This window comes from Balaenoptera borealis (assembly GCF_965194805.1).
Source record: "Balaenoptera borealis genome assembly, chromosome: 12".
Lineage (NCBI taxonomy): Eukaryota > Metazoa > Chordata > Mammalia > Artiodactyla > Balaenopteridae > Balaenoptera > Balaenoptera borealis.
In genome coordinates, this window is record NC_138869.1 from 12,443,259 (window position 1) to 12,467,222 (window position 23,964).

The 23,964-nt window shown below is 42.9% G+C and overlaps 1 protein-coding gene and 1 long non-coding RNA gene across 2 annotated transcripts in view; one reads left to right on the plus strand and one right to left on the minus strand.

The window, feature by feature from the left end:
- Window positions 1-23,964, plus strand: part of SSUH2 (ssu-2 homolog) — a 255,927-nt gene that overhangs the window by 200,690 nt on the left and 31,273 nt on the right. The window lies entirely within an intron of this gene.
- Window positions 4,714-8,058, minus strand: LOC309608572. Its single transcript, XR_014232979.1, has 2 exons — window positions 7,771-8,058; window positions 4,714-7,432 (listed from the first exon to the last, which is right to left on the minus strand). It is a non-coding gene; the product is annotated as an uncharacterized lncRNA (long non-coding RNA).

The window sequence follows — 23,964 nt, forward strand, 5'->3', positions numbered from 1 at the left end:
CTCTAGTATTGGGGTATCTGCCTGCTCTCCTGGGCTGGGCCACTGCCCTCTCCTGCTCCCCTGAGGCCTCTGCCCTTTGTGGATGATAGAGCTACAAGGCACCAAATTCTGCCTGGACCCAGAAGACAAAAATGCCAGGGGTGCAGGAGAGAAAGTTTGTCTCTCCTTCTTTTATTATGATCATAGAAAAGCTGATGGTCAGCAGTGTTTATTATGCCTCCTGTGTGTGAGGCCTGTGCATTATTCCACCTAATCTTCACTCCAGGCTTGTGAAACCATATGGTGACGGTCATCCCATTTTGCAGACAGGGAAACTGACGTCTGGAGAGGTTCAGTAATTTGTCCACACAGCTGGTAAATGGTCGCCCTGAGGTTCAAACCCAGGCTGGTGTCTCCAGGACCCACACACTTAACTACTGTTTAAGTAAACTTCCTGTGTGTAATGTAACTATTTAAGGTAGCTCTGTGCACCCAACTTCCCCGAAGGGGTTGGTGACTTTCTCCATTTCAAATATCCTGTCCTCTTACTACCTCTTAATAGTGATGTGAGCTTATACCCAATAAAGATGTGCATGAATGTCCTGATTGGCTGGGAGATTCCTGTAAAGCAGGGTGTGCCAGACTCTAGGGCAGTGGGGGAGGGGTGTTTCACCTTGTTGATTGACATGGGAGATTGCAAAAGTGGTCCCCAGTTCATTCCTGCCTTGTTCCCATGCCTTTGCAATGTGACTTTAAGCTCCACCCATAAAGAGGTGGAGTCTTTTCTTTGCCCCTGAAGGTAGGCTGCCTGTGGTCTGACATACCAGGAGAATACTGGGAGAAAGGGCATGCCAGCTCCAGCCTAGGCCTCAAGAGGCCCCACAGGCTTTTTCTCTTTCTCACAACCCTGCCACTGCCGTGTTGACAAGTGCAGCTAGTTTGCCAGGGGATGACAGACACGTGACCTGATCTCTGTGATCTCTGTGATCACCCCAGCAGATATACCAGCTGCCCTCTGGAAGAAGCCCCTATAGAAACAGGGCTTCCTATAACCAGCCACTGATGGCTGATTCATGAGTGAACTGAGGCCAGAAGAATCTTCCAGCTGAGCCCAGCCCAAGTTGCCAACGCATAGAGCCATGTGCTATATATATGGTCACTTCTTTAAGCCACTAGGCTTTGAGTTTGCAGTTTGTTAGGCCACAAAATCTACCTGACGCATTCAGCTTCAGGTCACACCCATTCATCCCAGAACTGGGTAGTGAGACTAGAGATGGAAGATAGGGCAACTGAATGAGAGCCACATTTTTCTTTTCTCATTGCTCCATGAAAGTGCAGGTTGGTGTCACAGATGCCTGATGCTGTGATTCTATTTCTAATCATCTTTTTACAAATTTTATTTATTTATTTTAAACTATTTTTATCTTTTAAAAAATTTTATTGAAGTGTAGTTGATCTGATCACCTTAACAGAAGAAATGAACCATCAGTGACAGCTGTGATCTGGTCCCAGCCCCGACACCACCTTGCCGTGTGGTTTTCAGTAATTCCTTGAACCAGTCCGGGCTGCAGTTCCTTGCATCCTGAAGAATATGAGACTGACACACGTACTCTGTAAGGCTTGTCCCACCTCTAGTGTTTTGTGGCTCCGTGATGCATCACTAGCATGGTGTTCATGCTGTCCACATTTGATTTGGATGGTTTATCCTGGACCGTTGGAGTGGCACAAAATGACGACATGGATTTTTTTTTAACTGTTCACATAAAAAGAAAGAGACCATAAACTGGCTAGTGCCACTTGAAGAAAATTCCTTTACTGACAGTGAAGCAAAAAATGTCTTAGCTATAAACGTACGGGTTTGGAAAGGAAATACTCAAGTTTCCTGACAAAGAAGGCACTGCATTATTAAAGATAGAGGGATTTATGGCTTCTTGTTGAAATTACAAAGTCACATTGCTTTTGGCTTTTCTCCGAAAGCCTTGGTTGGCCCGGCTTCATGAGCTCTATAAAATGTATTCCTTCCTTCCTTCCTTCATGCATTTATTCAGCCAGTGTTTTCTATGAGCCAGATACCGTCCTCCTTCTGGGAGATGCAACCGAACAAGACAGGCAAATCCCAACCCTCCAAGCACTGACATTTGTATGGCAGAAGCAAATCCAGAGTTAAGCATTAGTGTCATCTAGTGATTAGCGCTGTGAAGAAAAAACTTAATTGTTAGAGGAGAGATGAACCCTGGGTACGTTTTCCAGGAATAGGAGATCCATTTACTACCTTCACATGGTCCTGCCTTCCCCTGCAATTTCTCATTCATTCTCAGATCCAGTCATTGGAACTGAGAGGGCATCCGTGTGCATGGATGTCTATCTGACAGACACGTCTCCCTCGTCAGGGAGAAAACCCAAGGATGTGAGACTAGGGAAGAAGATGACTCCTGACAGCCCGCCTTTGGGGGATAGGCTGTGTGCGAGGCTGGGATCTGGGGCAACACTGTGGCTTCCTAGAGCAGGAGACACTGAATTAAGGGACAAGAGCTCCCCTGAGATTTGAGGGTCTGGGTTCTGATTCCATCTCAGGACCGGATTTTGTGTGTGATTTTGCACGTCTCACACCCTCTGTTTCTCAACCTGTCCAACAGGGATAATAATACTACTCCCTGCCTCTCTATGTTGTTGGATGATCAGATGCAATAACATAAACAAAAGCATTTTGTTCAAGTTATTTTCCAGATGGACTGTACATTCCCTGAGGGTGGAGGCCATGTCTTATTCATCTTATTCCCACAGAGTTTGGCCTGTATCAAGTGCTCAATGGTTGAGTGAATGAATGGGCCAGAGAATAAATTAGCAAAAGAATGAAATTGAAACCTGTGGGCCTCAGTTTCTTCGTTTTGCAAATCAGGGCTCCCATGTAGAGTTGTGCAGGTTGTGCACTGCACAAGTGAACTTGCCTGAGAGGATGGGAGGGGAGTAACACCCAGATTCTCTACCTGCCAAGTCATGTACCTGGTGCAGAGAAAAATGCCTTTTCTGTTTTTCATAAAGGCACCGTATAGGCCAGCAGTGGCTCTGTTTAAAATAAAAACATTAGACTCTCTTACCTCCTAGAGACTCTGATTTAATTATTATGGGCTGGGGCCCCAGAAGCTGTATTCTTCAGAAAATCTCCAGATGTCTCTGATTTTCCTCCTGATTTGGGTACCATTGGACTGGTGGTCTTTCAATGCCCTTCTCACTCTAATAGGAGGTGATTTGGCGTTACATTTTATATTCTAGTATTTCATGTTTAAATTCTCTTTGTTAATGAGCGCTTGAGCTGCCATCTCGTGGCGTCCTTATTCACTGTTCCCACCATCTGTTTTCGGCAGGGAATAGCAGTTGGAGTGTGTGGAGTATGTGTTCCCCATTCATCAGTAAGAAAATTCCATGCCAAGCTAAAGGAAAAAAAAATTTCCCAGGATTCCTCTTTTCATCCTCCAGCACTTGTGTTTTTCCTCACTCCATCAGCAACAACAGGTCAAACAATACAATTAAAAACATAGCAGTGTTCTTTAGACAAGCCAGAGCTGCTAAGACAAAAGCCTGGTGAGGAAACTTCCCAGGGTCTGATTTAATTTATCTGCCTGCATTTCTTTCTCAACCTCTGCATCAGTCACGGTCCAGGAGGAGAAAAAAAACCCACACAGTCATCTCAACAAGGAAAGCTGACCATGAAGCAGGGTTGCTCAGCTTCAGCAACTGTTGACATTTGGGGCTGGGTAATTCTGAATTCAGGGGAATGTTTTCGCCCTGAGGATGTTTAACAGCATCCCTGGCCTCTGCACACTGGCTGCTGGGAACACTGCTTCCTCCTTCCCCTGTTGTGACAACTGAAAACGTGTCTAGACAATCACCACTGTCCCTTGGTCCGAAAGTGACCCCTGCTTGATCACCACTGGTAAAAGAATTATTGCCTGTATCAGAGATTATCGAGAGAGGAGTAAAGAAAACCCCAAAGAATACCGTAGGGCCAAGGGAGAGTCTGAAGGAAGGGACATAATGAGAAGGTGGACCCCCTTCCCAAGGGGGGGATTCAGACTGGGTTGAACTTCAACCCTGCAGCCACTGTGCGGGGATGTTCTCTGGGCGGGGGTGGGTGTGGGTGGGTGTCTGCAGTTGCAGGGCAAGCAGGAAACAACAGGAGAGGCAGAGACCAGCAAGCAGGAGAAACCCCTTCCGGGTGCAGGTGGGCTGAGGTTGGGAGCTGCCTGCTGGGTGCCTGTGACTCACTGGAGATCCATCCTGGGGATGTCACTGAAACTTGATAGGGACGAGCGTCACCAGCTGTTCCCCCGCCCCCCCCCCCCAACACTGCTGGCAACAGCTCTTGGTAGAAACCAGAAGCAGCAAATGGAAAAGCGTGGGAGTGGAAAGAGAAACCTCTTCTTCTTGCAGTGTTTCTCCAGCGCCCTCTACTGACAAAATTTAGCATCTTGTCATCTTCGAAAGATATTTTCACCAAGCTGGCAGTGAAAGATGGATTTGGAGCTGAAAGGCAATAAGTTGGTAGTTGGCATACTCTTGTATTGTACCCTCCTCTTAATCATTTCTGTACCATTCTACTTGGCCCAGGTCTGGCTCTTAGTAGATACAAAATTAATGATAATGACTGAAAGAAGGTATGAATGCATGTGTGCATGCACGAATAAATGAATGACAAGGTTTGCTTTTTTCTGGTAGCTATTTTGGTGAATGCAGTTTACCATGGGTTTGAATTTTATCTATTTTATCAAATGACAGCTTTTATTCCCTCCTATCCCACTCTCGTATTAAGTTTAAAGTTAGTTGATTTATCCTGTTATATCTTCCCAACTCTTATGATCAATTTGCTAAAAATCCATTAAAGAATTGAGCAATTCAGTGGAAAAAATTAACTAAACTAGTTTGAAATCGATCGGTTGATTAAATTCCCCAGCTGAGTGTTGATCAGATAGCCAAGAAAACGTGAGACTGGTATCTGTTTTTTAGACCAGAATATTAACCGAAGTACTGCTGATCAATGAATTACGTGTAGCAAAATTGTTGTCTAGAAAGCTAAGAACATTAATAATGTGAAAACCAGAATTGATTTTGATTTAGTTGTCAAATGGTTACTCTCAGATTGCAGCGTGGTAAATTAGCAGTGACCATGGAATAAGTTACACTGTAATTTAACACCAGGAAGTGTGGTGAAAACATAATTGGATTGGGATTGTGAAGTTTTGTGAGGGCTACCGGCTAATGTGGACAGCTCATTTGGCTTTTCTGGACCTCCCTCTCCTCTGTGTGTGCAAGAATAACCATACGTTTCCGTTTGGGAAAGAGTAAACATAATCTGGGTGTAAAAGTGTTTTGGAAATTGAAAGTAGTACACAAATTTGAGGCTCTTCTAATTAGTTGATAGTTGCAAAGTGGGCATCTTGGGATTGTTTCAATTTTCTTAGGTTTTCTGAGTGCATCTGAGGTCCTTAGAATGTACTTCTGTTTTCTGATGTAAGGCAGAAGCCTGGTGGAAAGGATTTTTGTATTTAGGATGATACATATCCGTCAAGTACCTCAGGCCCTTTGCACATGCAGGTTCCTCCGCCTGGAATTCTTTCCTCTCCTCTTTGCCTCCATAACTCCTACTTATCCTATTGGCTTCCTCATGACTTCCTGATGATCTGAACTGTCAACTCTCCCTATTATATGCCCTTATGTACCACATCTTTCCTACCCACGACTCTGCCACGATGGGTATTTTACATTTTATTGTGATTATTTGATTAATATCTGTCTCCCCAACTGTGCTATAAGCTCCATGATGGCAGGGACTACTTCTGCTTTTGCCCACAATGAAATTTAGTTTGATGACTATTTGTTGGATGAATGAATGAGTGGATGAAATTATTATCCAGAGTTGACTAGAGCCTGCTGGATTTTGATGTGTTGGTCACATTTTGAAAGAAAAGGCAATGAGTGGCTTTCTGGGGCTGTAGAAAGAACACAGTGATAGATACGGGTCACTGGGATGTCCCAGCATCCAGCACAATCTCTGGCATAGAGTAGGCACTCAATAAATGTTTATAGAATGAGTTAACTTTGGAGCCAGAAGTCTGGGGCTTTGGTTTTGTCTCTAACATTTACCGGCTTGGCAAACTCGGTGAAGCTGTTTAGCGTACAATACAGTGGAAACAGGCTCAGAGGCCAGCATTCCTGGATCCAAACCTCCATTGACTAGATGTCTGACAAGACACTGAACATCACGGTGCGCATGCAAGTCTGCTTATTTACATGAGGGTAGTATCAGTATCCCGAGATTATTTCAAGTATTAAACGAGAAAAATGATTCAAAAGGCCTTACCTAATACAGTCCGTATTAGGTATCAATAAATGTTTGTCCTTTCCCTTCTCTCAGCCTCCATGACACGGGAATAATATTACCCATGTCAAACCATTGCATCTCGAATTAGATCGCATATGTCACACACTTTGTAATCTGAGGTGCAAGATTCCCTTTCCTCCTTATTCCCACACTGCGTCAGGAGAAAAATGTGCAGAATCAGCATTCACCACCAGGTGGCACTGTGGCAATACCTTTGAAGTCACGGTTTTCGCTTAACAAAATTGCACCTTCGTGTACATGTTAAATTGAAATCTTGAGGTGAGAAAAATGGGTTGCATTTAAGAGGGAAGCATTGCTCGATAATGGAGTAATGTCTGTTGTAAATGATATTTTAATGTCCAGCGTCTTACTCTGGAGAATCAGGACGGAAAATTTTAAAACATTCCTTTAGATTCTTAATTTGGAAACACAGGAACCGGGTTAAGTGAGGGATAAAAGCTTTTATTTGCTTTATTACAATGTAATTTTATCACAATTTACAACTTTTTCCTCTTGGAGGTCCATTTTGTTTCCTCAAGTATTCTGGTGATATACATATTCTTCAATTTTTTTTTTTTAAAGGAATGTTTAGTTTGGTCGGCAAATATTTCTTGAGTACCTAATATGTGCCACACACTGTTCTGGGTGATTGAAATCATGGCCATGAACAGAGAAGACAAAGCTCCATATTCTTCAGGAATGGGGACACCCATTATTAACTAGTAAAAAAATGAGCCAAGGAAGGTATTTCAATTGGGTGTTGGGATAAATGGAGACTCGGATTGTGTGTGTTGGGAGCACACACTTCAGAAAGGGTGGTCAGGGAAGGCCTTTCTAAGCTGGAGGTGTTTGATGTACAGCCTGAGCGCTTAGAAGGACCTGGTCAGACGGACATCCCAGGCAGAAGCAATTAGAAGAACAGCATCCCAGGCAGAAGGAAAAAAAAAGTGTAAAGGCCCTGATGTGGGAAAATGCTTGCCATGATCAAGATAAGCATCTTCGGTAAATGAATTCTATTCCAATGATCTATTACTGCATAACGAACTGTCCCCAACCTTCATCGTTTTCAGTGACCTGTATATTATTATTTTTTTAATTTATTTATTTATGGCTGTGTTGGGTCTTCATTTCTGTGCGAGGGCTTTCTCTAGTTGCGGCAAGCGGGGGCCACTCTTCATCGCGGTGCGCGGGCCTCTCACTATCACGGCCTCTCTTGTTGCGGAGCACAGGCTCCAGACGTGCAGGCTCAGTAGTTGTGGCTCGCGGGCTCTCGAGCACAGGCTCAGTAGTTGTGGCTCATGGGCCCAGTTGCTCCACGGCATGTGGGATCTTTCCAGACCAGGGCTCAAGCCTGTGTCCCCTGCATTGGGAGGCAGATTCTCAACCACTGCGCCACCAGGGAAGCCCGTGACGTGTGTATTTTGCTTACAGTTTTGTGGGTATTAGGAACTTGGGAAAGGCTCAGCGGGAGGTTTGTTTTGATCCACCTGGCATCAGTGAAGGCAGCTGAGGCTGGAGCACCTGCCTTCCAGATGGTTCTTTACTAACTCACACGTCGTCACCGTGATGCTGCCTGGCCTCTCTCTCCTACGTGGTGTCTCGTCCTCAGAGCCCCTCCATATGGAGCAGGATGGACTCAGAGTATTCGTGCTTCTTACTTGGCTCTTGGCTTCCAAGAGATCAAGGTAGAAGCTGCCAGTCTTCTTAAAGCCTAGGCCCAGAAGTTACTTCTGGCGTGGCAGCACTTTTGCCCAGTTCTCAAGGCCAGTCTTTTTCTTTTTTATAAGATTGTTTTATTTATTTATTTTTTTATATTTATTTATGGCTGTGTTGGGTCTTCGTTTCTGTGCGAGGGCTTTCTCTAGTTGCGGCAAGCGGGGGCCACTCACTATCGCGGCCTCTCTTGTTGCGGAGCACAGGCTCCAGACGCGCAGGCTCAGTAGTTGTGGCTCACGGTCCCAGTTGCTCTGCGGCATGTGGGATCTTCCCGGACCAGGGCTTGAACCCGTGTCCCCTGCATTTGCAGGCAGATTCTCAACCACTGCGCCACCAGGGAAGCCCCAGTCTTTTTCTTTACAGGGAGAATAAATGGATCCCACTTCTTAATTATTTTTTATTTGAGCTGTAAGTGACATATAACATTTTACTAGTTTCAGGTGTACAGCATAATGATTTGATACATGTATATATTGTGAAACACTCGCCACAGTGTTTAGTTAACATCTGTTATCACACATAGTTACAATTTTTTTTTTCTTGTGCTGAGAACTTTTAAGATCTACTCTCTTGGCAACTTTCATATATACCATCCAGTATTATTACCTGTAGTGAGCTATGTAATGCTGTGCATTACCTCCCTCGGACTCGTTTATTTTGTAACTGGAAGTTTGTACCTCTTGACCCCTTTCATTCATTTCACCCACCCCCACCCCCGGCCTCTGGCAACCACCAATCTGATCTGTTTCTACGAGTTTGTTTGTTTGTTTGTTTCAAATGAAGTATAGTTGATATACAGTGTTGTGTTAGTTTCAGGTGTATAGTGATTCAGATTCTTTTTCAGATTCTTTTCCATTGTAGGTTATTAAAAGATATTGAATATAGTTCCCTGTTCTATACATTAGGTCCTTGTTGTTTATCTGTTTTATATATAATAGTGTGTATATGTTAATTCCAACCTCCTAATCCCCCCCCCCGCCCCCCCCCCCCCCCCCCCCCCGCTTTGGTAACCATAGGTTTGTTTTCTATGTCTGTGAGTTTGTTTCTGTTTTGCAAATAATTTCACTTGTATCATTTTTTTTAGGTTCCACATATAAGCAATATCATATGATATTTGTCTTTCTCTACCTGACTTACTTCACTTAGTTTGATCATCTCTAGGTCCATCCATGTTGTTGCAAATGACATTGTTTCATTCTTTTTTATGGCTGAGTCATATTCCATTGTGTGTATGTACCACATCTTCTTTATCCATCCATTTGTCGATGGACACTTAGGTTGCTTCCATGTCTTGGCTATTGTAAATAGTGCTGCTATGAACATTGGAGTGCATGTATCTTTTTTGTTTGTTTTTGGGGTTTTTTGGGTTCATTTTGTTTTTTTTTAAGATTCTGTATATAAGTGAGGTCATATGGTATCTATCTCTCTCTGTCTGACTTATCTCACTTAGCATGATGCCCTCAAGGTAGTGGACCCACCTCTTGATGGAAGGAGTGGCAAAGAATTTGTAGCCACCTTCAGTTGACACAGATCCTTACAGAGTTAACAGAAATTCCCTTGAAGTGTCTGGGGGTCAGACTTCCACAGGCCAACACTACAGGTCTGGTCCCTCTGTAGCATGAAGATCAGCCAACAGCTGTGAGGGGTTTTCCTTGGGGTCCAGACCCATAGCTAGGGAAGTCTGCCCTGAACAGAATCCCCTCTGCTCGTTGCCCACAACAAGCATCGTCATCGGCACTAACCTCAGTGTCTAGGAGATCTCTTAAGTCTTGATTGCAAAACTCTGGATTTGGGGGTTGGGATGGAAAGCACGAAGCAAGATGCCAGCTTCTGTGTAGGATTTTTCCTTTGCACAGTAGTTCTGGGATAATCTTAGAGGAATAGGAGCAAAGGCAACACAGGATTGCAGTCCAGAGACTAGGAGTGTTTGACCCTGAACTAGTTCATGAGACAGCTGTAAGTTTACACTGTTCAGTAGCCACGAGAGCGTCTGATGTATCACGTTTGTCCCCTGAAGCAAGATGACTGAGCCAGCTGGAGTCAGAGTCCTCTTCTGAGGCAATGGGTGTGAGGTCCTGCATTTCGGGGCCATAACAGCCCTTGGAGAGAAGGAGAGAGACCCGTAGCAACTGACAGTTTTCTCTGACGGACAGGGGATTTGAAGGGAGGGGGTGGCGAGGTGAGGATAAAAGAAGCTGATTCTGATAGACTCAGCTGGTCCAGAGTTTGTTCTGTCGGTGTGGCAGTCAATAGAGCAAATCATTTTTGTATGGACAGGTGTCCCAAATCTAACGTTTGCCTGATGATGGCAGCTGGCTTCACTCAAAGTGCAATTGAACTGAAAAATGTTTGCTTAATGAAGGTGGCTGCTAAGTCAAGATAAAATTGAACCTGAGAAAACCATCAACAGTGTTTACATTCGCAATCCTCACATATTCCCCCAGGTGACTTTTTTTTTTTTTTTTAGCCCCCTTCTGATGTGATGAGACTGCAAAACGGATTCTGTTAAATGAGCAGCTCTTTTTTGTCCCTAACTGATCTGTCAGCATAGGCGGACTTTCCAGTTTGGATGTCAGAGGGAGCAGTAATAAACCTCTCGTTGTTCTGTTGTTTCATCTGGAGCGGCATTTTTATTATCATTATTATGGGTTTAAGTGTGAAAATGGTCAGGTTTACCTGGATGAAGACTTTCATGGCAGCTGTGACGGTGAACTGGGAAAGTCTGCTTGCGGTCCTACTGTAATTAAAATAGATATTGGTCGTTCACATCCCCCCATCAGATGCTATCTCTACGTACAGACCAGTTGTCTGGGTTTAATAAGACACATTTTTGGAGGGCTTAACTTGAATGCAAAAAAAAAAAAAATTGCATTAATCACGTGTCAGTTGGCTCTTAAATATTACAGAAATAAGAGAAGAATGCGTCAAATGTTGCCCTTCTGAAATCGAATCTGAGGTTGGATTTTATCTTAGCCCAGCATCTATGTGCCTGTGGGACAGAGTGGAGCCCTAACTGGCCTGGCAGCTGTCTGTTTTTGCACACGCAGTGCCTGTTCCTTCAGAGTAACCCGCAGGCATCTTGCAGGGTCTTGGCCAGGAATTTTCATGCACCCGTGAACAAATCCATTCAGTCACTTGTATGGTCAGGGACTTCTGGAACTTTCTCTTTCTTCCGTCTTCTGCTGTGGTTGCGGACTTGCATGCCGAAAGCTCAGCCTTTGTGCGCTGGTGCCGAATTGAATCTCGGAGACAGAGTTTTGGGTGAAGTATTAATAGAAAAGAGTAGCTCTGTTGCTTTGCCAGGCAAAGGGGGATACAGTGGGCTCATGCCCTGAAAATCTGTGGGTCCCAACCCGGGAGGATTTGGTGAGGAGTTTTATAGCAGCGGTTCAAGGGTGGGGTTGCTGGTAAGGATCAGGGTGTGTGCAGGGGCTGCCCTCCTTCAGTCTGCCTTCAGGTGGTCTCCCGAGGAGCTCTTCAAGGTTATCAAACCGTGAGCTTCTCTGGAATGAAGAATGCTAACATCTGCCATTTGTTGGGGGTTTTAGTTCTGTAAAAGAGCTCAAAGATATTGTTATGTGTATCCCTTGAGGTGGAACCAGGACCCTGCCCCAAGGCTGCACTGTTGTTTCTTGGCTGCTCCTGTCTTGTCTCTGCGTCCCCTCCCTTCCCTGATTAGCAGCTGTTCGGATCTGCCCTTTAGAACTCAGGGAAGGTCATGGAGGCTGGAGTCCATTCCCTCCAAACAAGAAATGGGGGACACTGAAAGGCTTCCATGCCCAGGAGCCCCACAGGGTCCTGCTCGGTTTCAGCACATCCATGAGGGCCTGTGGTCTTTGCCAGGCCCAGCGGTGCTGGCTCTTTCTTTGTCTGCAGCCAGGCCTGGGGGCTTGCTTGCTTTCCAAATTGGGTGCTGTACTTCCGTGAAGTGAGGAGGAAGCTGCTTTCCTCTTTTTGCATCAAACTCAGCACCTGACAGGGGACCACCACCATCTTGCTGTCCCCCCAAAGGGTTCCCAGAGTGAATCAGCTCTTTCACTTTTAGTGACAGCTCTCCCGCTCCGTGGTGACAAGCTGTCAGTCCACAGGGATGAATTCGGGACATCAGAGTGAGAGACAGCCTGCTTCCTTTGGACACATCCTTCTCTGACTGCTGGACTTTGGGCCATGTGTCTGGTGTAGAGGAAAGAACAAAAGGGCCTAAGGTTGGACAGACGCGGGGCCATTCCCAGCTCTGTCACCTACAGCCGTGTGACCTGGGGCAGGTAACTCAACCTTCCAGAATCTCAGTTTTCTCATCCTACGAAAGGAATAATAATAATGAGATAACACGCTCAAAGAACTTGTATAAAACCCGAGTTCCTGGCATGGAGCTCCTAGAACGCTTGGAATTTCCTTAGGAGAGGAACGTGCCTTGTATGCTAATGAGGTGACTCATGGTAGGTTTCCTAGGGAGCTGGTTGCCAGAAAACCAGGCAAAAGATTAGAGAGGGGGGACTTTCAGCCCCCCCGCCACCTCCAGGGAAGGGAGAGGGGTTGAAGACTGAGTTCAGTTACTAATGGCCAATGATTTAATGAATTGTGTTTGCGTAATGAAACTTGATAAAAACACGTGGAACGATGAAGGTTGAGGGAGCTTCCAAGTTGACACATTGAAGTGCCAGGAGGGTGGCACACCCCAGCTCCACGGGGTCAGAGGCGCCTACACTCGGGACCCTTTCTGACCGCTCCCTGTGTGCCTCGTCCCCTGACTGTTCATTTGTTTCCTTTATAATAAACTGTAACAATAAGTACAGCGCTTCTTGAGTTCTGTGAGTTATTCTAACAAATGACTAAACCTAAGGGGAGGGGTCCTGGGAACCCCTGAAGTTGTAGTCAGCTGGGCAGAAGGGAGGGTAGTCTGGGGACCCCATTTGCGGCTGGTGTGTGAAGTGGGGGGCAGTCTCCGGTTAGTTAGTGCTGGAATTGAACTAAATTGTAGGACTCCCAGCTGGTGTGTGAGAATTGGGGTTGGAATGATGTCAGGAAAAAGCGGCCGGAGCCTTTGAAATACTTGGTTCATAGTAAGGACCTAGGAGACGGGAGCTTATATTATTGTGATGCTGTTGCTGTTTTATTATAAAAAACCCACAAAATTTAACAAAATCTGCATAGGGCTTACTACTTACAAGCGGCTCACTTAACTCAGTTGCTCAAAAATTAGCTCCTCTTATTATTTCCATTTAACAGATGAGGAAACTGAGGCACCAGGAGGTTCAGGTACTTCCCAAGCTCACATAGCTAATAAGTGGCAGGTTACAAATCCAGGCAGACCGTGACCTGAGTCTGTGCCCCTCATCTTTACAGGATGCTGTTTTCATTGGTGTTATTATGACTGCAGTTTGTTCAGGGAGGTCTAAGGAGCCAAAAGAAGACTAAACATGGCTGGAGCTCTTCAGAGAACCCTGACTTCCTGTTAAGATAATCAGATATATTTGTTCCCGAAGTAGGTACTAACCTTAAAGAGTATAACAGCTTATATAGGACTTGGATTATTAACAACCTTTTTCTCCAAAGAAATTTCTGTCATCCCAGGGTGAAATGGAGAAGTGTGAGTGCCTACTGTATACTGTTGGATGTGCAGATGCACTTGGACTTAATTGACTTTTCTTGAGAAAGTTCAGCCGTTCAAGCGCAAGCGTCCACGTTGAGCCCGTTACAGCCCCGGAAACTGCACTGTCCGGTCAGCTCTTGCGTGCAGAGCAAATGATCAATGGGCCTTGTGCTGCCACCTCCCTGGTTGGGCTCACAGGGAAGCCTGCCACTCACTGGTGATGCCCTACAGATGGCGGGCAGAAAGGCCGTGTCAGCAGCCCTGCCAAGCAGTCAGTGGAAAACACACACCCATTTATCATAGTGGACCTGGCAAGGGGCCAGACCTGCACAGAGTTGTAAATAAAAGGCATTTGAAACCAAGACCTGTTGGAGCAAACAGGCCTCACCAGCACGTCAATGGATTTTCTTTTTTAAACCCGGTGTAACTTTTATTGGGCTTTCATTTAAGCACACTCTGTGCATCTCTTATATTACTTCATTCTCACGAAAACCCTGAAAGGAGTTGGCTATTAGGATGACTAGGCATCCTGGTTTGCCTGTTGTCCTGATGCAGATGTTAAAAGAGCCCTGTTTCACTTTCCGAAGTGCCCTGGATGGACAATAAATTAAACGGTCACCCAAGATATTATCTTTATTTTATGGAAGAGAAGATACATGACTCACTCGAGCTCCCCCCAGCAGGTGGGTGATGGAGCTGGATTCTAACTCAGGTCAGTCTGTCTCCAATACCCAAGTCTTTCCTGCCAGAGTCTTCTGCTTCTCAATACAGAGAAATGAGCACATCTGCCTCACAATTAGTCTCTCTAGGGGAACTAGAAACTCACTGGAGTGATTTACCATTGTTTGAAACACTCTTGGATCTCCTTTTTTGGAATGACCTTCTGGTGTAATTTTTTTCTTTTCAGAACATCTTTGATGTTAGCAAATCTTGGTCCTTTGAGGATAGTGTTCATTTTTGGAACTTTGCTAAACACTTTCACGGCCAAGTCTTGTGAATAAGGTGGGAAGTTGTGCTGGGGAACACCATTTTGGAGTCACATCAAAGGCTTAGCTTGAATTAGTGAATTGTTTATTTGTTTGCTTGTTTGGCTGGTAAAATTGGCTTTGGAAAAAATTCTCAAAGAGTCATTCTGCAGATGTTTGGAACAGCAACAGTGCCATTTGAACGGGCTGAATTTCTTTCAAAGTTGCATTTTATCATGCCTGGTAGATGTGATATATTGTGTCTAGTCTTTCTGGCAAAGCACATTTAGCTTAGAATGGGTGGGTAGCTTGCCTAGGTGGTTGAAATTGCTGACCTTAGATGAAGAAAGTAAATCAGTTCTTTCCCCAGAACTCAGGTTTCTGTTAGCCAAATTCCCAAGCCTTCCTGTTCTATCCAGTGAATTCCAGTGCAAGTCATTGTCCTACATTTAATTAATTTATTTAAAGTTGTTTATTTATTTTTGTCTGCGTTGGGTCTTTGTTGCTGCGCACGGGCTTTCTCTAGCTGCAGCGAGCGGGGGCTACTCTTCGTTGCGGTGCGCGGGCTTCTCATTACAGTGGCTTCTCTTGTTGCGGAGCACGGGCTCTAGGCGTGCGGGCTTCAGTAGTTGTGGCACGTGGGCTCAGTAGTTGTGGCACACAAGCTTAGTTGCTCCGTGGCATGTGGGATCTTCCCGGACCAGGGCTCGAACCCGTGTCCCCTGCACTGGCAGGCGGATTCTTAACCACTGTGCCACCAGGGAGATCCCCCATGTCCTACATTTTAAAAGTTAAAAGTCCCAGTAGTACTTGTCTTTTAACTTACGGGAATGGTTTGGATGAATTTATCTATTAAATGTAATCATTATACATTTTAAATTGCACTTTTAAATTTACAAAGCAATGTCAGTTCTATTTCTTTCCTATTTTATTTTCTTATTTCTTTCATTATTCAGCGGAATACTGTGAATCAGGTATTATTAGCCCACGTTATCGGTAAAGAAGGCCAGGCTCTGAGATTGTGTCTCGTCTATGGTGACAGAAGTATCAGTGGCAGTGTTTGGACTTGAGGATTCCCAGGGCATCTAGTTCCTGGTTAGTTCCCATTCTACTGAGTATACTCCCTTCCTCTTGATTGCTTTGTTCTCAGAGATTATTGAGTCTGTATTAAGTCAGTATTAGTCTTCTATGGCTGCTGTAACAAAATACAACCTGGTGGCTTAAAGCAACAAAAGTTCATTCTTTCTGGAGGCCAGAAATTCAAACTAACTTTAATGGTGCTAAATCAAGGTGTCAGCAGGACTACACCCAGCCTAAACGGCCCAGCCGGATGATCCAGGATAATCTTCCATCTCAGGATCCTTAATCACATCTGCACATTCCTTTTTTTGCTATATAAGGTAACAGTCATAGATTCCAGGGATGCAGGTGTGGATATGTCTTGTGGGCATTATTCAGCTCATTGCAAGTTTATTTTCCCCGTCTGCATCTTGCAATGGTGATGTGATATTCGGGAAGATCCACTGTACAGCAGTGCCGTGTACGCATATTAGGTTGCCCTTGCCTGTGATCGCCTTGCATCACTCCCCTAACCTCTTGTGGTGACAGACCCACGCTCCAGTCACAGACGAAGCCAGGCTGGATCAGTCCCAGATCCTCACGCTCCCTCACTGTGGTGGGTGCATGATCCAAGCCAGCCAATAGGAATCCTTCCCTGAGATTTTCAAATTGAATCGAGACAGAGAGAGAGGCAGAGAAATGCCATCGTTTCAGGAGACTGGAGCTGCCTTTCTCCACCATCTGGTGAAAACAAAGAGGGACTCACCTTGCTAATTTTTTTTTTTTCATTCCTGAAATACATAAAATTCCCAGCAAGAAAAGTTAATTATTCAAATACACACAGGCCTGGCTTCTTGCCTGGGTAGAAGAATGTCAGCAGGTGAGGGTGGCAGTCTTGATGTGTCTGAGCCCATGGAGAAATTTTAAATTTTTCAAGAGTTTATTCTAGTCCATTGAATAATCAATAAATCACCTTGGGACATACATTCTTCTTCATAGCTGCACAAAAGATAGCTGAAATTCTGATTAAACATAGCACACATTGATTTCTGCTCCCTCCTGAACCCCACTAAAATGATGGAAAAGGAATTAAAAAATTAGAAACCTACAATGACAAAGAGCATAGGAGAAGAAACAATAGCAAATTAAGGATTTCAATGAGTGTTGAGAAGACGGAAGGCAAATGGACAAATGGCAACTAGATTAGCAGAGCAAGAAAGCTGGAACTAAGGGCCTGGAGAGTGAAATCCCAACAAGAAGCAAGCCAGCTTCCCCCACAGAATCCTAGAGACTTGAAAATTGGAGCCCACAGATACCTCTAAAGACAGATGTGAAGGATTCAGCTCAGTAGAGGATAGCCTGCATATTTTTGGCTGTCCATCATCTTTTGAGTAACTTTTTCATATTTAGGGAAACCTAAAGTTATGAGTCTTGCTTCCTCAATCTGAACTCTAAATCCCAGCTTCTCCTACAGCTAGTCCATAGTCATGTGACCTGACTGTGCCAATCAGATACACATAAAATTTTAACACAGAAGCGTACTGAGTCTCCTTCTGTCAGTACTCTTCTGTGTTAAAATTTTATGTGTATCTGATTGGCACAGTCAGGTCACATGACTATGGACTAGCTATATACACTACCAAATGTAAAATAGATAGCTAGTGGGAAGCAGCCGCATAGCACAGGGAGATCAGCTCGGTGCTTTGTGACCACCTAGAAGGGTGGGATAGGGAGGGTGGGAGGGAGGGAGATGCAAGAGGGAAGAGATATGGGAACATATGTATATGTATAACTGATTCACTTTGTTATAAAGCAGAAACTAACACGCCATTGTAAAGCAATTATACTCCAATAAAGATGTTTAAAAAAAAAAAAGAGTACTGAAGGGAGAGGATCTATGTGTATTTTCATTTTTTAAGCAGGAGACTCAGGCTTTTAGTGGAAGCAGTAATCATTGGTTGTAAGTTCAAGTTTCTTATATATTTTGCATAAGATGCTGTGGAAAACCGGAATGAACTTTTTGGCCAACTCAGTAGCTCTGGCGTCAGTGGGGATCGGAGCAGTGATGATCTACTTTGGTGCTCAGTAGGGTAGCAGAGTCTGTGAAGATTTCCTCGTCAGGCCTGTTCTGTGGGCATAATTCTATAAGATGAGCCTGGAGCCTGGTTCTTCAGCCCTCCCAAGAATTCAGTGAACCACCCACCAGTTAACAAACTCCTTTCCCATTTAAATTGCCAGAGTCTATTTCTGTTGATTGCAATTCAAGAAAAAAAAAAAGCAAAAAACAGCCCTATTCATACTGCATATGTAATAGTTTTATTCCCAGATGCCCCTTCTTACTCCAAAGAGCCAGATAATGGCTCCTTCCCCACAGCATCTGGAGAAAGGAAGTTTGTCTCTGGAGAAACTCCATCAGAAGGGACCCACTTTGAGGACGTCAGGAGCAATGTCTGGCTTCAGACATTAAAATGAAATAAAGGAAGAGAGTTTTCATTCCAATCCTTTTCCTGTTCTCAATTCCCAGAATATAGGCAGCCTGGTACATACTCCCCAGTCAGAGAAGGGAGGACTTTTCTTGGTAGCAATTGACCATTCCAAGAGAAAGATCTCTGATGAATTAGATAAATTTCTACCCACTCACTTTCCAGTAAAGCCCTGCCTACTCACAGAGAACTGCCAATCAGCTTTTTACTGCCTCTCTCTTAAGTGTCAATGGATATATAGGAAGGAGTCCCCAGACTGCTGAGGAAAGCTTCTGTTCTCAAATGAGAAAAACCAAAGCAAATCCTCTGAGAAAATGTACTTGATGAACACAGTGTTAGTGAAAGGAACAGAAGGTAACTTAATTAAGTACACTATAATTAATATTCTCACAAAGAAAAGAGAAGATATTTCATTGATGAAACAAAATACAATGCTATTTTTTTTAAAACGACTGAAGAAAAAAGAGCTCTTAGAAATTAAAAATATTATAGCAGAAATGAAAAAAATCATTAGAAGGTTGGAAGTTAATGTTGAGGGAATCTCCTAGAAAGTAAAACAAAAGAACAAAGGAATGGATAGCAGAAGAATAATTATGAGAAAATCAGAGAATCAATACAGTTGGTCCAATAACCAACCAAGAGAGACACAGAAAGGGAAGAATTAAAAAAAAAAATCCTATATGTATTGAGAACCAAAGAACTTGAATCTCCAAATGGAAAAGACTCACTGTAGTCAGCACATGAGTCTACACCAAGGCACGTTACCATGGGATTTCAGAGCACCAGGACAAAAAGAGAAAGGGCTAAAGTTTTCCAGAGAAGAGCAAATGGGTCACACATCAAAGGATCAGGAATCGCAATGAGATCCCACTTCTCAGAGGCAAACATGAAGCAAGTCAAGGGAGCAGTGTCTTCAAAGCTGAGCACTGGCTTCTAACCTAGACATTCAGGTGCCTCCAAACTGTCAATGAAATGTGCAGGAAGAAGGCAGACATGGATGGGAGGTCTCAGAAGATGTACCTTCAGGGAGCTACTGGATGATTTGCTCCAGTAAGCAAGAGAAAATATCAAGAAAGAAAATGTAAGATTTTGGAGACAGGGAATCCATCTCTGAGAAGCAGTAAAGGAATTCTTAGGATAATGATAAAGGAATTTCCTAGTATGACAGCTGTCCAGGATTCTCAGCAGGAAGACAGAGGTCTTTTCCCAAAAAACCAAAAACCCCCAAACCCCACAAAACTTCAGAGGGAAAATGCAGTACGGATGGATTCCCAAGGAGTTGGACCCTTTTGAAAGGGATTTTCTATTTCCGCCAAAGAGTCTGAGAAAAACTGATAGTTAGAAAATTGAGTAGGTGAAAAATAAAGGCAATCACTAACTTCTGGGAAAACAAAATTTTGCATAAGAAAGGAAGTGCAGTTATAGTATAGTATTGGTTTCATTTGTGAATAATAGTTGCATAGCAATAATTTAAACAATAACATCTTGTTCTGTTGATACAACGAACATCTTGATAAAGCTGTATTATGAAGAAGGTAGATGTGAAATGTGTGTGGGGATGGTGGAGGCATAGGATGAAGAGTGCTAAAACTTTTTTTTCTGTAGGAGGAAATCAATAGATAATCCTTAAAAACAATCAATTAAGGAATGAAAATATGAATGTATAGGAAAATAAAGATAAATGCTGGGAAAAGGCACTAAAGGAATTGAAAATGCTTAGCTCTGGGGAATAGGACTTCAGGGTGGGGCACGACACTGATCTTTTGCATTATAATCCCTTATGGGATTATTTGCTTCTTAAAACTGTGAATGTGCATCACTTGATAAAAATTCAAAACCAGTTAAACCTTGGAAAAACTTTTTAGATCAATAGGAAGGCTGATCAACTGGGAATGCAAATTAGTGCAATCACTTTGGAAAACTGTTTGACGGTATCTACTGAAGCTGACTAAGTACAGACCATATGATCTAGCAGTTCAGTTCCAACAGATATGTGTGCAGTTGTACACCAAAAGATGTACAAGTGTGTCCCTCGCAGCACTATTCATGATAGCTGGGGACAGGAATGAACAAAGTGTGCACCCACAGTATAGCACATATTGTATGGTCATACAAGGGAGTGTGCTGTAATAATGCAAGTAGACTACTGTTACATGCAACAACATGGCAGAACCTCACAGACATTGTGTTGAGCACAAGAACTGTGATCCCATTTATATAACGTCCCAGGGAAAACTAACCTCTGGTGATAGGAGTTAGGGTATTGATTGCCTTTTGGGAAGAGGTGGGAGAGGGTAGAGACTGGGGGTGGGGCAGTTCATCATGTTCTTGATCTGGTTGCTGGTAACACAAGAATGTTCATTTTGTGAAGCTGTTACACTCTACTGAGTATACTCTTCTGCAAATATATTGAAGTTGGGTGAATAACCTTTAAGAACGTTTATTAAATAAAATACGCATACTTCTACAAGAGCTGCTCAGCCCAGGAAAAAATGCCCATCTGGACCAGAGAATCTGCTGTTTCTGGAAAACTAGGAAATTATCAGCTAACTTGTGAAAATATATTCAGAAAGTCTCAGCAAATTGAATATGGTTATTTCTTGGTTCTTGCCTTTTTATTTGGATTTAAGGATTTTTTTTGACATCTTTATTGGAGTATAATTGCTTTACAATCTTGTGTTAGTTGCTGCTGTATAACAAAGTTAATCAGCTATACATATTCATATATTCCCATATCCCCTCCCTCTTGTGTCTCCCTCCCACCCTCCCTATCCCACCCCTCTAGGTGGTCACAAGGCACCGACCGAGCTGATCTCCCTGTGCTATGCAGCTGTTTCCCACTAGCTATCTATTTTACTTTTGGTAGTGTATATATATCCGTGCCACTCTCTCACTTCATCCCAGCTTACCCTTCCCCCCTCCCCGTGTCCTCAAGTCCATTCTCTATGTCTGCATCTTTATTCCTGTCTTGCCCCTAGGTTCTTCAGAACCTTTTTTTTTTTGTTTGTTTTTAGATTCCATATATATGTGTTAGCACACGGTATTTGTTTTTCTCTCTCTGACTTACTTCACTCTGTATGACAGACTCTAGGTCCATCCACCTCACTACAAATAACTCAGTTTCGTCTCTTCTTATGGCTGAGTAATGTTCCATTGTATATATATATACCACATCTTCTGTATCCATTCATCTGTCGATGGACACTTAGGTTGCTTCCATGTCCTGGCTATTGTAAATAGTGCTGCAGTGAACATTGCGGTACATGGCTGTTTGAATTACAGTTTTCTCAGGGTATGTGCCCAGTAGTGGGATTGCTGGGTCATATGGTAGTTATATTTTTAGTTTTTTGAGGAACCTCCATACTGTTCTCCATTGTGGCTGTATCAATTTACATTCCCATCAACAGTGCAGGAGGTTACCCTTTTCTCCACACCCTCTCCAGCATTTATTGTTTGTAGATTTTTTGATGATGGCCATTCTGACCGGTGTGAGGTGATACCTCATGGTAGTTTTGATTTGCATTTCTCTAATGATTAGTGGTGTTGAGCATCCTTTCATGTGTTTGTTGGCAATCTGTATATCTTCTTTGGAGAAATGTCTATTTAGGTCTTCTGCCCATTTTTGGATTGGGTTGTTTGTTTTTTTGTTATTGAGCTGCTTGTATATTTTGGAGGTTAATCCTTTGTCAGTTGCTTTGTTTGCAAATATTTTCTTCCCTGCTGAGGGTTGTCTTTTTGTCTTCTTTATGATTTCCTTTGCTGTGCGAAAGCTTTTAAGTTTCATTAGGTCCCATTTGTTTATTTTTGTTTTTATTTCCATTTCTCCTGGAGGTGGGTCAAAAAGGATCTTGCTGTGATTTATGTCATAGAGTGTTCTGCCTATGTTTTCCTCTAAGAGTTTTATAGTGTGTCTGGCCTTACATTTAGGTCTTTAATCCATTTGGAGTTTATTTTTGTGTATGATGTTAGGGAGTGTTCTATTTTCATTCTTTTACATGTGGCTGTCCAGTTTTCCCAGCACCACTTATTGAAGAAGCTGTCTTTTCTCCATTGTATTCTGTTGCCTCCTTTGTCGTAGATTAGTTGACCATAGGTGCGTGGGTTTATCTCTGGGCTTTCTATTCTGTTCCATTGGTCTATATTTCTGTTTTTGTGTCAGTACCATACTGTCTTGATTACTGTAGCTTTGTAGTATAGTCTGAAGTCCAGGAGCCTGATTCCTCCAGCTCCGTTTTCCTTTCTCAAAATTGCTTTGGTTATTCGGGGTCTTTTGGTTTCCCATACAAATTGTGAAATTTTTTGTTCTAGTTCTGTGAAAAATGCCATTGGTAGTTTGATAGGGATTGCATTGAATGTGTAGATTGCTTTAGGTAGTAGAGTCATTTTTCACAGTGTTGATTCTTCCAATCCAAGAACATGGTCTATCTCTCCATCTATTTGTATCATCTTTAATTTGTTTCATCAGTGTCTTATAGTTTTCTGCATACAGGTCTTTTGTCTCCTTAGGAAGGTTTATTCCTAGGTATTTTATTCTTTTTGCTGCAGTGGTAAATGGGAGTGTTTCCTTAATTTCTCTTTGAGATTTTTCATCATTAGTGTAGAGGAATGCAAGAGATTTCTGTGCATTAATTTTGTATCCTGCTACTTCACCAGATTCATTGATTAGCTCTAGTAGTGTTCTGGTAACATCTTTAGGATTCTCTATGTATACTATCATGTCATCTGCAAACAGTGACAGCTCTGCATTTTCTTTTCCAATTTGGATTCCTTTTATTTCTTTTTCTTCTGACTGCTGTGGCTAAAACTTTCAAAACTATGTTGAATAATGCTGGTGAGAGTGTACAACCTTGTCTTGTTTTCACCATTGAGAACAATGTTTGCTGTGGGTTTGTCATATATGGCCTTTATTATGTTAAGTTCCCTCTGTGCCTACTTTGTGGAGGGTTTTTATCATAAATGGGTGTTGAATTTTGTTGAAAGCTTTTTCTGCATCTGTTGAGACGATCATATGGTTTTTATCCTTCAATTTGTTAATATGGTTTATCACATTGATTGATTGGCATATATTGAAGAATCCTTGCGTTCCTGGTATAATCCCCATTTGATCATGGTGTATGATCCTTTTAATGTGTTGTTGGATTCTGTTTGCTAGTATTTTGTTGAGGATTTTTGCATGTGTGTTCATCAGTGATACTGGCCTGTAGTTTTCTTTTTTTGTGACATCTTTGTCTGGTTTTGGTATCAGGGTGATCGTGACCTCACAGAATGAGTTTGGGAGTGTTCCTCTGCTATATTTTGGAAGAGTTTGAGAAGGATAGGTGTTAGCTCTTCTCTAATTGTTTGATAGAATTCGCCTGTGAAGCCATCTGGTCCTGGGCTTTTGTTTGTTGGAAGATTTTTAATCACAGTCTCAGTTTCAGTGCTTGTGATTGGTCTGTTTTTATTTTCTATTTCTTCCTGGTTCAGTCTCAGAAGGTTGTGCTTTTCTAAGAATTTGTCCATTTCTTCCAGGTTGTCCATTTTATTGGCATAGAGTTGCTTGTAGTAATCTCTCATGATCCTTTGTATTTCCACAATGTCAGTTGTTACTTCTCCTTTTTCATTTCTAATTCTGTTGATTTGAGTTTTCTCCCTTTTTTTCTTGATGAGTCTGGCTAACGGTTTATCAATTTTGTTTATCTTCTTAAAGAACCAGCTTTTAGTTTTATTGATCTTTGCTATCGTTTCCTTCATTTTTTTTTCATTTGTTTCTGATCTGATCCTTATGACTTCTTTCCTTCTGCTAACTTT